The sequence below is a fragment of the Diabrotica virgifera genome, chromosome 2, assembly GCF_917563875.1.
Source record: "Diabrotica virgifera virgifera chromosome 2, PGI_DIABVI_V3a".
Taxonomy (NCBI): Eukaryota; Metazoa; Arthropoda; class Insecta; order Coleoptera; family Chrysomelidae; genus Diabrotica; species Diabrotica virgifera.
In genome coordinates this window covers 190,484,798-190,499,556 of record NC_065444.1, presented here as the reverse complement: position 1 = coordinate 190,499,556, position 14,759 = coordinate 190,484,798, and positions in this window count along the sequence as shown.

The window sequence follows — 14,759 nt, the reverse complement described above, 5'->3', positions numbered from 1 at the left end:
GAATGAGCTGGCCACTCTATGTATCCTCTACGTCCAATTCATCGATTTGGAAAATTCACTTCCAAAAAATGAAAATTTACCATAATCGATTATCATTAATATTTCAATAGGATCTTTTCCACTTAAATGAACCATTTTTAATACAACTTATTTCTGTCAATTAGTTCAGTAACAGTTTTACCTACTATACTAGATTCAAATAAGTCATGCAGTGCGTGTAAACAACAAATTAAGTTTACAGTATAAGATGGTACTCGTTTATTCCCTACTACGTTGTATCAATAAAAAAAATATATACAGATACTTTTTAACAAATTTTTTCTACCAAATTTGGTATGTATGAATTAAAAATAACAAGTTCTTTAAAAATCCGAAAATATATACAGGGTGTCCCATTTAAATTAAATAAGTTAAGGGTATTTCCGGTGAAACCAGAAGAGGAGTAATAACAAAAAATATGGCAAGAGATGGTTTTTGCGTCACTGTACTTGCATGCAAAGTTTCATAAATATTGTTCTTTTCGTTTCAAAGATATTTGCTTGGTTCCATTCTTTATCCCAACCCAGTATATCAAACTACTTGGCAACAAACTACTGTTGATTTATATCCTGTATTAAGTTTCGTTAAATATTGTAAGACATATACATATAGTTTAAAACTTTCCAAGTAAAAAACATGTTTGATTGATAATACTTATTTTAAATTTTTTGAAGATTGTAAGAATTAAAATACTTGCAGCAGACTGGAAACATGAGAAGTACACATCTCACGTTATATTGACATCCTTTACAACATATACTTCTTCTACAACAGGCATTACCCAAATACAAAACATTCATGTTTTGTATTTTGATAACGATTTTCGAAGTTTAAATTGTATTTTCAATTAGTAAGTTGTTTATCTGCCGCTATCGATTAGGTTGTTGTTTTTTGTTTATCAGTATCCAATTTGTCTTCTTGATGTTGAGTCTTACGCTGAAGTCCTCACTGACTGCATTAAACCTTTTCATTGCTTGTAATCATTATGCTACTTGCAAGAATCACGGGCATATCTTTGGTTTTTTGTTAACTATCCGTTTATTTTTATGCTCTCTGTTGCATTTCCATAAAATATATTTTTTAATTATTTCCATGGAAAACATATTGACGAGGAGTGGTAATAAGATACACTCCTATCAGAAACCTCTTCTGATCTTAACACTTTCAGTAAGTTCATTCTTTCTGTCCATTCGATGTCTGTTTTCACTCTTGCTGTTTCACCACAGTATAGCTTTATCATAATCCAAACATCCTTGTCATTAACGCATGTTATTCCTTTAATATGGTAGTTGTCCTGTAGTGTAACTTCTATACAAATATTATTATTTACTGCCTACTATAATATATTGCCTATAACACGATTATGATTGACAGGTAGAGTTCACATACGATATCAATATGAATTTACATAACATGTATTAATCTAATACATTATAAATATGTAAAATACATAATATAATTTATTAACCTGGATTTATTTTTATATTTATAAACATTTATTTTATATTAAAATTCGTTTTTTTTTGTAAACATAATAATATACACATGCAAGAAACTTCCTCATTGTTGTATGACTATTGGTGTATAACCCTTTTTATTTGCTTATTTGTATAAAAGGGAAACCTGAATAAGCAAAAGCTGGTTCCCACCAACTAATGGACCATTATTTGCATTATATTCGTTACTAGCGTGCCTCGCTCAACAAATTCCCAATTCCCTTGTAGTCTATGACTGGACGAGAAGTAAAGTGCTAAAAACGCCAGTAGCATTAGTTTCGGTGGGTCCCGCCACATTTTCGTAGTATAATCAATAAACCCAAAGTAGTGAATTTCAATTAGTCACAATATTTTTATGGTAGGGGAGCCCAAGCGGGGATTTTTGCAGTTACTCGAGCAGAAACTTGTACGGAAGTTTCAAAAATTATTGTCAAGACCGATATGCCAGCTTAAGATGTCCAATACATAAAAAAACGAGACATATAACTAAAGGTTGTTCACAAGGTTCAGTGTGTGGACCTATTTTTGGGACATAATGTTAGAAGAACTGCTGGAACGGTTAGCTGTGAATCCTAAAGTTAAACTAACTATATCAAAAACAAAACAACATATAGCCTTTTAAATAAATAAGGATGAGAAAAACCTACCGGTTTTAACGTAAAACCGGTTTTTTTACTTCGCAATAACCGGTTTTACCAGTTGTTTTTTTGTCCCGGTTATAACCGGTTTTTTCTTTTTAAAGTAAAAACCGGTTATTAGGTTTTTACGGTGATTAGGATTAGGTTAGGTATTATTTTGGATCCCAATCATAATTATTATTCTTATGTAAATATTCCAAACAAAACCATAATTCAAATTTTATTTTATAAATTCAGAAGCAAACTGAAAGTGCAAACTCACATCAGCCAGAAACAATTAAGTTTTATTATAATATTGCGTTGAAAAGGTATTTGTAATCATAATATTTACATAAGAAGTGATCTGGTTGAAATAGACGCAAACATCATCTATTTTTCACACTTGACTCTTGACATTGAAAGTGGGTAAATGACTTTTTCTGATTACCAAAAATAATATTCTGACTATGAATATCGAATTACCGATTACGAATACGAATCTCCAAGGATTTCCCTACGTTTTCAAAACGATACACCCATAGAGGAAGTATTAAATGAGTTAAAATGTACCTATTATACAAAAATATACAAACGTGTTAAAAGAAATACATGATACACTTTTTTGATGGTAGTAAAAATAAAAGATAAATTGCATTATCCAATTTATTTTTAAGTAAAATATTTATAAAAAAAAATGAATGACCATTTTCAATTTCGTTACAAAACGAAAATACAGCCCAACCATATTCTAGTCCAATCAGAGAGTGCATCAAGCACCTCTACCGGTTTCGAAACTTATTAGTCTCTCATCAGGAGGCACATATGCTGCTCTCCCTGATCCAACCAAAACAAACCCCAGCGTGCAGTCCCGGATTGCAACAAACGAAATGGCATAGATGGCCTAGCGACAACTGCTAACAAAAAGACTAAGTTTTCACTCTAATGGCATATAAAACAACATAGTGCTATTCTACACCCCACCAGAATGAAAACAATGGGGACCCTTTCTGGTTACACCTCCGAGGCTTCTACAATTTGCAAGCCATACGGATGCTGAGACTAAGGAAGATGAGGGAATTCTACAATTTACAATTCACGTCCCATCTGCTCAGCGCGGTGAAGTTCCAACGAAAATGGTTCCCTTTGTACTCTAATCAGAGTAAATGTAAATCAAAAATGAATAACCATTTTCAATTTCGTCGCAAAACGAAAATACAGCCGAACCATATTCTAGTCCAATCAGAGAGTGCATCAAGCGCCTCTACCGGTTTCGAAATTTATTAGTCTCTCATGAGGGGTACAGGTTCGGCTGTATTTTCGTTTTGCAACGAAATTGAAAATGGTTATGCATTTTTGATTTACATTTACTCTGATTAGAGTACAAAGGGAACCATTCTCGTTGGAACTTTACCGCGCTGAGCAGATGGGACGTGAATTGTAAATTGTAGAATTCCCTCATCTTCCTTATCCCCGATGGGACGTGAATTTTAAATTGTAGAATTCCCTCATCTTCCTTAGTCTCAGCATCCGTATGGCTTGCAAATTGTAGAAGCCTCGGAGGTGTAACCAGAGAGGGTTCCCATTGTTTTCATTCTGGTGGGGTGTAGAATAGCATTATGTTGTTTTATTATATGCCATTAGAGTGAAAACTTAGTCTTTTTTTTAAATATTTATGTTGATATTTTTTTTAAATCCCATTTGAAAGAGTCTGGGAAATTTTTTAAAAGTTGAAATGGTTGGGTTAAATTGTATATTATTGCCATATTTATACAGGGTGTTTCATTGGGAAACGGAAAAAGTTTAATGGCAAATAGAGGTCACCAAGCCGGTTCCAGATATACTACATTTTTTGCCCTACCGACTTTTATAACCTAGTTACAGGGTGTTTTATCGATTTTGCCCATTTTTTCCTAAGCCATAACTGTAGAAGCACCCTGTATATTTTTTTTATATTTGGTACACATATGTCTCATTCAAAACCCAAACGACCGACATACTAACCATAAGAAAAATCCAGGTCCGGATTAACAAAAATTTATAAATACTTGTGACCTTAAAACAACACCCTGTATATTCAAATTTAAAAATCTGTTTGCATATTTGAAGAGAGCACAAAAAAGTAAGTTTAATGGTTCGCTTAAATTTTTCGGCCAGACAATTTTATGACTTTAATTTTGAAATTATATTAAATTTTTTAAGAACTCTGACATTAAAAAGCAGATATTATTAACTTTTAGTTATAAATTATTAAAGTTAATGAATAAATACTCATTTTAAAAATAATCAATACTTATTTACCACATTGGAACGACCCAATTACTAATCATAAGGAAAATCCAGATCCGGATTAACAAAAAAAATATAAAATAATTGTGACCTTGAAACAACACCCTGTATATTGAAATTTTGAAAATTTGTTTGCGTATTTTAAAAGAGCATAAAAAACCGCGTGAAAAGGTGCATGTCAAATTTTAGCGTAGATAATTTAATTACGGCAATTTTGAAATCATACGGATTAATTCTGTCAAGTTGACACGAAGCTGCCAGAAAAATTAAGAACAATCCCAATGTAATTAGAAAATAATTTGAGATCTTTTAAAACGAGCAAGGAAACGCATCGAACAAAATGGCGGACATTTTGAGCAACTGTTATAGTTCAAATATTTTTAATTTATGTTAAGTTGTTGAATTGTTTAAACGAATTTTTTTTATTATAGCTGTGTTTTTTAATTCTTTACTAAATCAATAAAATATCCCAATTCTCGCAATTCTAATTTATCAGCATTTATTTTTTAACTTTAATAATTTATAACTAAAAGTTAATAATACCTGCTTTTTAACGTCAGAATTCTTAAAAAATTCAATATAATTTCAAAATTAAAGTCATAAAATTGTCTGGCCGAAAAAGTGAAGCGAACCATTAAACTTAGTTTTTTGTGCCCTTTTCAGATGTTCAAACAGATTATTAAAATTTGAATATACAGGGTGTTTTTTTAAAGTCACAATTACTTTATAATTTTTTGTTAATCCGGACCTGGATTTTTCTTATAGTTAGTATGCCGGTGGTTTGGGTTTTGAATCAGACATATGTTTACCAAATATCAAAAAAATATACAGGGTGGTTCTAAAGTTATGGCTTAGGAAAAAAATGGGCAAAATCGATAAAACACCCTGTAACTCGGTTATAAAAGTCGGTAGGGCAAGAAATGGAGTATATCTAGAACCTGCTCGGTGATCTCTATTCACCGCTAAAGTATTTCCGTTTCCCAATGAAACACCCTGTATATTAATCTTACGCTATATTATATTAAAAATAATCAATAAATATATAATAATAATAAAATAATAAATAAATATAATAATTAATAGAATAAAATGGTTTTATTAAAAATTGTGTTTTATTTATATTAATATTGATGTTCTTTCGATAGTACTAATTTTGATCATATTGATAACGAGTATCGAGTCAAGTGGAGTATCGCAAACTAAAGTGCATTGTAAATGTAACATTGTAACCTATTAGATTAAAAAAAAATAATGTGTACGCACATGTATGTGTAATAATTGTACGCACGTAAGAAGTTATACTTCTACTACATATTTGTGATTTTTAAGACAATACCAAAAATTTAAAAAAATAAAAGAATAAAACGCACACAAACACATTAAAAAATACCACAAAGAAAAAATGATTTCTGAACGATAATAATTGTTGGCAAAAATTTTAAACACGCATTTTCTGAAAAAAAAAATTATATAACAAATATACTTACAATCATAAAATGCATAAAAAAATAAAAAAATAAAAACTTGCATCCAGAATCGAACCCGTGAATTTCGGGTCGCTTTGATTCGTAATCGAAGCCTAGACTCACTCGTCCAATTCCACATTATTTGTCATGTGGAAAAATAGGGTAACTGAACGTTTTACTGTTTGAAAGTTGTTTTGAATATAATTAAATTATGTTGTTTAAATTTTGTGGAAGAAAATATTAAAATATAACAAAACAGTAAGAAAACAATATATTAGATGAATATTGGTAGAACTTTTGTTGGTAATCAAATTAAGTATGTAAATCAAAGCATTACATACCTACTAGATAAATAAATCTACGCCAAAAATTCATAATTTAAAAATAAAATTCGGACCTAATTTGGGATTTCTCTCTAAAATCCCCATTCTTGAGAAAATAAATGTACAGTAGAGCGTCGATTATCCGAGCAAGCGTTAGTAATTAACGCTTAAAATATCTTCAATTTTCTTCAATATTGTATCCAAAAATAATTATGTTGTTGCAAAGACTGCACTTTTTTGTTTAGTTGCTAGTTGTCATTATCAAGATATAAATAAATATGTAGGTATATAAATACGGCTTTTATTCACTTGTGGATAAATATGTATGACTATAAATATGTATCAATATATTATAGTTCGATTATCTGAACAAATCGGTTTTCCAAACACCTATGTCCCCCAATTAGTTCGGATAATCGACGCTCTACTGTATTTCAACCTAATCCAAATGTATAATTACAATATGATTATAATAAAAACTACTTACCAAATTAGAATGAGTTTTCCTTGTGCGAAATAGTCCAAAAGTCCAAAAATATAGGTATATTAAAACTATTTAAAAAGGCAGTATAACTATTAACTAACTTTTGTTTGTGGTTTCTTTTCACACAAATTTTAAAACGCAACAATCATAAATAATCTAACTAAAGCTGTGCCACAGCCGCCATATTGAATAATTTTTGACATGTCATTTCAACATCCAATCAGAACAAAGTTATAATGCGCATGCGCCGGGATCATAGGTTTTAACATATAAAAATTAACCCTCATATCGCCGGTAAAGAAATATAACTTCAAAAACGAAAACTGGTTTTTGGAAAAACCGGTTTTTTTTGGCCGGTTATAACCACCAGGTTAAACCGTAAGCAAAAAAAACGGTATAACCGAAAACCGGTGTTTTGTCAAAAACCGCCATCCCTACTTTTAAAAGGAAAACTTTAAAGAAATCCAATTATAGTTACATATAAGAGAAAAAGCAATAAAAGGAACAAAAATAACTCGATATTTTTGTATCATAATCGATGAATCAAGACCCTTTACAATCCATATAAATAGCGTCTGTGGGAAGGCAGCGAAAGTCATGCATTGCATTGCAAGCCTAGCACAAAGGGAGTATAGAATTCCGTTCCAGCATATGCGCATATACCTGAGTACGATACAAATAAAAATAACAAATAATAAAAATATTGAAAAACTAAATTTTTTTTTTATTGGAAAACTTGCAAATTTACAATCTACTCTGTACAAAAGAGTATTAAGTAAAACTGATAATTATGTAATGTTTTGTAGGTGTTGCCGACCAGTGCCGGTTCACCTTATTCACCACTGTATTCACTAACACAAATGTCACTCACACAAGTCTTCTGGCCACTGCCTCTTGAGTCTCCGAACTGGTAATGGACGACTGGAAAGCGTGGAAATCAGCTCGTTGTTGAGATTGATACTTCTTTTTCTATGTTTGGTCGCATGCAGTCCTATTACATCCTTTATGAATGGTATTTTTAAGTCCTCATGTAATGTTTGGTTTGAAATATACCAGGGTGCATTTGCAATGATTCTTAAAGTTTTTGATTGGTATGTCTGCAGAATTTTGGTGTTTGATGGTTTCGTACATCCCCATAGTTCAATCCCGTAGGTCCATATAGGTTTTAGTATTATTTTGTATATTGCCAGTTTGTTTTCTATGGATAATTGTGATCTTCTACCAAGAAGCCAATTCATTTGTCTGGTTTTTATTTGGAGTTGTTGTTTTTTAGCTTTAATGTGCGCTTTCCATGTTAGTTTCTGATCAAGGTGAATACCCAAATATTTGACTTCAGCCTTCACTGTGATAACTTGGTGGTTTATTTTAACATGTGGACAATTTACATGTCTGTTCGTAAATGTTATGTGAGCCGATTTTTCGTGATTGACTTTGATTTTCCTTTTTTGGAGCCAGTTTTGTAATCGATCTAAATGTGTTTGTAGCTTGTTAGAGGCCACTACTGGATCATGGTCAAGCGCAATTATTGCTGTATCATCGGCAAACGTGGCGATAGTTGTTTCGTTGGTAGTTGGTATATCGGCGGTGTATAATAAGTACAAAAATGGTCCCAAAACACTGCCTTGGGGTACTCCTGCCCTTATGAGTTGGTAGCTTCTGTTATCTTTTTCCATTTTGACATCGAAATGTCTGTCGGAAAGGTATGATTTTAGAAGTAAGTAAATCTGACTCGGCATGTTTGTTTTTAATTTGTATAACAGCCCTTGGTGCCAAACCTGATCAAAGGCTTGCTGAATATCTAGAAATGCTGCAGTGCAAATGTTCTTGTTTTCTAAACCGTCTCTGATTAAATTTACTATCGTATGGCATTGCTGAGTTGTGGTGTGTTTTTCCCAAAAGCCAAATTGATGATTTGGTATTAAATTATTTATGGAGGTTATACTATTTATTCTACTTTGAAGTAGTCGCTTAAATATTTTAGAGGGTATAGGCAGCAGGCTTATAGGTCTGTAAGAGGCAGCTTCTGTTGGTGGCTTTCCAGGTTTGGCGATCATGATAATTTCAGCAAATTTCCATTGCGTTGGACAGTAGGAAAGATGAAGAATTCGGTTGTATAAAGTAGTGAGAAACACGATAGCTCTTCTTGGTAAATGTTTGAGAATTTCTCCCACTATTAGATCATAACCTGGAGCTTTATGGGAGTTGATTTTCTTTATCTCATCCATAATTTCTGATTGAGTAATTGATCTAGCAGTTGGTGATAGTTGACAGGGAGCATCTAAATAGCTGTTTAATTCTTCATCTTCGAATAAATCTACTGGTGCAAACACTTTTTCAGGGTGTTCTACAAAAACTCTTGCTTTTTCCTCATTTGATCTAGCCCATGCATTATCGTTCTGTCTTAATGGAGAAGCTGTTACGACAGGTCTTTTTATTTTTTGGGTCGCTCTCCACAATGAGTGATCACTGGGAGTCAGGTTTTTGATGAAATATTCAAAAGATGTATGTCTGGAATCTTGAAGTGCTGAATGTAGTCTGTGAGTCAGTCTATTGAGATTGGTTTTGTCCGCTGGGTTTCTTGTGTGTTGCCAGATTCTGCGTGCCCTACGCTTCTCGGTTACCAACTCCTTAATATATCTGGGAACATCATCTTTATTTCTCTTATGATGTACAGGTGTTGCTTTCCAGGCCGCGTTTTTCATCAGATTTGTGAAATCGTGAACTGCTGTCTCAATTTCTTCTTCTGTTTTTAGCCTTACGTTGAGACTTAGGTTGGTGTTTACGATTTCTTGAAATTATAGCCAGTCAGTTCGTTTAGAACACAGTCTAGGAGGGAAAACTTTTTGCAGAATTTCGCTACTCACATTGATGATGATAGGACTATGATCGGAGCTAAGATCAAAGTTTGATTTAATATCACATCGATCGATTGGTGTACTTTTGATTATAGCAAAATCTAATAGGTCTGGAATTTCATTTCTATCAGTAGGCCAATAAGTTGGTGCGCCAGTTGATAAATAGTTAAGATTTTTTTGTTGAACTGTTTCCAGGAGATGTTTTCCTTTGGTTGTAATAAGTCTTGAACCCCAGGTAGTGTGTTTTGCATTCCAATCTCCAGCAATTATGTAATGGAGCCTAGAGAATCAAAAAGTTCATTATATTCTTCAGTTGAGATCATATGTCGAGGGGGACTGTATAGTGAAGCTATGGTAATATGCCATGTTGTGCTTTGTATCTTTACTCTTGCACTTTGTATTTTGTTTGTAATATATGGCTGCAGTTCATAATGCTTAATAGAGTTTTTAATAATTACAGCAGATCCTGCATGAGCTCCACCATCGGGATGATTGGCATAATATGTTACATAATTGGCTATTTTGACTACAGTTCTGTCAGTGCTGTGACTTTCAGAAATCAAAAGTATATCAATATTGTGCATTTTCAGAAAAACAATAATCTCCTGTATATGATTTGCAAGTCCGTTTGAGTTCCAAGCTGCTATGATAAGTGTATGAGCCATTAGTGTGCAATCTTGTTAATAACAGTTGTGAGCATTGTTAATATCATGCTGTTCTGATTAAGTAGCTGGTTGAACATGTCTCTGAATTGGTTAAGGAAGCTGCTCAAGACGTCTGTTAAATTTTCGTTCTCATTGTGTGTTGACTGCCTGTTGGGATTATTTTGTAATATAGCAGAATAAGTCGGCTTTATGTTCGGATGATGATTTTGGAATGTAGTATTAATGGTTGGCGTTTGATGTACTGTTTCTTGGTTTTGTTGGTGGATTTGAGGTGGACAACTATTGTTGGTTTTCTTGTTAATTAAATCTCGGTATACAGAACAGCCCTTAAAATTGGCTGGATGGCCCCCGTTACATAAAGCACATGTGGCGGGAGTGTTACGTGGCTCCTGGCAGGTTTTTGAGTCATGTCCACGCCCACATCTTACACAGTTGAATGGTTTTGTGCAGTATGTTTTTGAATGTCCGTACCTCTGGCATCTCATACACTGAACTATTCCATTCTTATGTCTAGGAGGCTCAACCGTTATTCTTGTGTGGTGTAAATATTGTATATCAAATATTCCCTTATTATTAGTTTGAGGCTCCAAGTCTACAAAGAATAAGGGTAGAGGTGCTTTACTTACTTTGTGCGTGACGTTGAGTATATTTCTAACTTTATGTCCCTTGGATTGTAACTCATGTTTTATATCATTAACTTTTACAGAATGATGGAGTCCTCTAATAACTGCTCGGTAGGCACGTTCCTCTTTTAGTTGATACGTGTGGTGAACTATTCCTTCTTCTCGCAAATATTTTACTAGTTTTCTGTAGATATCTACTGTTTTGGGATATATTTTGACAGTGTTTTCGGATAATGTTCGAGTGTGGAATTCTTGTTCCGCTAAAACGTTTGACAAATTGGTTAACATAGCAGCATAATCAGTAACACCGTAGATGTATATAGGAGGAGATCTGGATTGTATTGCTGTATTATTATTTTCAGATGTACTTTTGCTTGTATCCTCATTTGTGTCATCAAGGCTATGTAAACCATCAAATTTTTTTGAAGTAAGTGTGTTTTGTTTCTCAGTATTTGTGCTAGCTTTTTTATACCTTTTTCGTTTCTGTTTAATAACATCTTGCCAGGGATGTTTGTCTGTTTCTGCAATCCAAATCATCCATGTGCTGTGTTGACGCTGAAGGTCCTGGTGGAACGTCAGGTGATATCGGATTCGGCATGTTAGTGTTAGGTTGCAGTGATTGGTTTTGAGGAGTATAAAAAATTTGCTGACCATGTGTGTTAAAGTTTGGTATCATATTATAAGTAGGCATAGTATTAGTTATAAACATGCTGGTTGACCCTGTATATTTGTATTGCATTGTGTATTAGGATAAAATTGTACATTACCAGATGTAGGTACGTTCTGATGACCCTGTATATTATTGGGATGACTATACATACTGCGAAGATGTTTTTGCTACTCCTTGGATGTAATCTTAATCATCCATTTTTTGAAATTCACACACATTCACATTTAAAAATATTAAAATTATAATATTTACACTTCAACTGTTAATGAGTTTAGTTTTTGTATCGCCAGAATAATTACTCGCTGATAATAAACTCGAAATAGAGGTTCACTGCTTGAACGCTAGAATTATAATGAAAAACTAAATAAAGCACAAAGAGGTTTCCTTGTTAGAATAACAGGAGCCTTCAGTTGTACGACAGCAACACCAGCTTTAACACTCTTGACTTGTGTAATGCTTATGCACTTGGAAGCACAAAAACGTGCATGTAGATATTGGCAAAGGAAAGAAAATTGTGAAAAAATAATACAATTAATGGGAATAGAAATAAGAACAAAAAGAAAATTAGAAGAAATATTATATATAGAAAATGTCAAAACGAATGGGATAATTCGCCTAAAGCAAGACGTCTCTATAATTTTATTCCAAATTTATATAATAAATCAAATTTTACTTACTTACTTAAGCCGCCTTCTTGTACCTTACGGTGTCGAGGTATCAAATTATTTTAATCCAAAAAAAAAATGATACATATCCTTACAGGGAAAATATGTCCATACCCCACATACCTGCATATATTTAATTTAAAAGATGATGAATATTGTGAGTGTGGAAAACTAGGCACACCAGAAGAAAAAACACATATTATTTAATTGCGAAAGCCAAACAAATACACAAGAATTATTGCAAATAATGAAAAGAGACCTTGATGGCATAAATATAGAAAATATAATACAAAATGAAGAATTATACAGGGTGTCCCGAAAAGATTGGTCATAAATTATACCACACATTCTAGGGTCAAAAATAGTTCGATTGAATCTAACTTACCTTAGTACAAATGTGCTCATAAGAAAAGTTATAGCCCTTTGAAGTTACAAAATGAAAATCGATTTTTTTCAATATATCGAAAACGGTTAAAGATATTTTATTGAAAATGGAAATGTATTATTGTTATGGCAGGATGATCTTAAAACAAAATTATAGTGAGATTTGTCTACCCCATAAAAATTTTATGGGGGTTTTGATCCCTTAAACCCCCCCAAACTTTTGTGTACGTTCCAATTAATTCATTATTGTGGTAACATTAGTTAAACATAACGTTTCTAAAACTTTTTTGCCTTTTATTACTTTTTCGATAAGTGAGTTTTATCGAGATGCGGCTTCTTTTTTAATATATTTACATAACATTTTTATGGGAGTTTTGTTCATTTAAACCCCCCAAACGTTTGTGTACGTTCCAATTAAACTATTATTGTGGTACCATTAGTTAAACACAGTGTTTTTAAAACTTTTTTGCCTCTTAGTATTTTTTTGATAAGTCACCTTTTATCGAGATGTGGTTTCGATTTGAAAATATACCTAAAAATGTAAATTATAAATACATTTTCAGATTATCAACAGGTCTCTACAGGGTGTAACAAAATACAGGTCATAAATTAAATCACATATTCTGGGACCAAAAATAGTTCGAATGAACCTAACTTACCTTAGTACAAATATGCACATAAAAAAAGTTACAGCCCTTTGAAATTACAAAATGAAAATCGATTTTTTCGAATATATCGAAAACTGTTGGAGATTTTTTATTGAAAATGGACATGTAGCATTCTTATGGCAGGAATATCTTAAAGAAAAATTATAGTGAAATTTGTGCACCCCATAAAAATTTTATGGGGTTTTTGTTACCTTAAACCCCCCCAAACTGTTGTGTACGTCTCAATTAAATTATTATTGTGGTACCATTAGTTAAATTCAATATTATTAAAAGTTTTTTGCCTCCTTGTATTTTTTCGATAAGGCAATTTTTATCGAGTTGAGGCTTATTTTTCAATATGTTTACATACAAATTTTATGGGGGTTTTGTTCTTTTAAACCCGCCAAATGTTTGTGTACGTTTCAATTAAAATATTACTGCGGTACCATTAGTTAAATAGAGTGTTTCTAAAACTTTTTTGCCTCTTTGTATTTTTTCGAAAAGGCACCTTTTATCGAGATGTGACTTCTTTTTTAATTTGGTTCAAAATATCTCTAAAAATGTAAATCATAAATAAATGTTCATTATTTTATTATTACCAAGTCTCCATAATCGTACTTAACCATATACAAATATGTGGTGGATTTGACAAATATTCGAAATATCTCGATAAAAGCTGTCTTTTCGGAAAAGTAGTAAGAGGCAAAAAAGTTTTAAAAACATTGTGTTTAACTAATCGTACTCCAATAATAATTTAATTGGAACCTACACAAAAGTTTGGGGGGGTTTAAAAGAACAAAACCCCCATAAAATTTTTATGGGGTGTCCAAATTTCACTATAATTTTTTTTCTTAAGATGCTACTACCTTAAGAATGCCACATATCCATTTTCAATAAAAAGTCTCCAATAGTTTTCGATACATTCGAAAAAATCGATTATCATTTTGTAACTTAAAAGGGCTGTAACTTTTTTTGTGTGCACATTTATACTAAGGTAAGTTAGGTTCAATCGAATTATTTTTTAGCCCAGAATATGTGATTAAATTTATGACCTGTATTTTTGTTACACCCTGTATAATCGTACTTAACCATATTACAAATATGTGGTGGATTCGAAAAATATTCAAAATATCTCGATAAACACTGGCTTATCGAAAAAGTCCTAGGAGGCAAAAAAGTTTTAAAACCAGTGTGTTTAACTAATGGTGCCACAATAATAATTAAATTGGAACGTACACAAAAGTTTTGGGGGAATTAAGGGAACAATACCCCCATAAAATTTTTATGGGGTACACAAATTTTACTTTAAATTTTATTTAACATGCTGTTGCCATAAGAATGCCACATGTCCATTTTCAATGAAAAATCTCTAAGAGTTTTCGATATATGAAAAAAAAATTGATTTTCATTTTGTAACTTCAAAGGGCTGTAACTTTTTTTGTGTGCACTATTGTATATAGGTAAGTGAGGTTCAATCAACCTATTTTTGACCCCAAAATCTGTGGTATAATTTATGACCATTCTTTTCGGGACACCCTG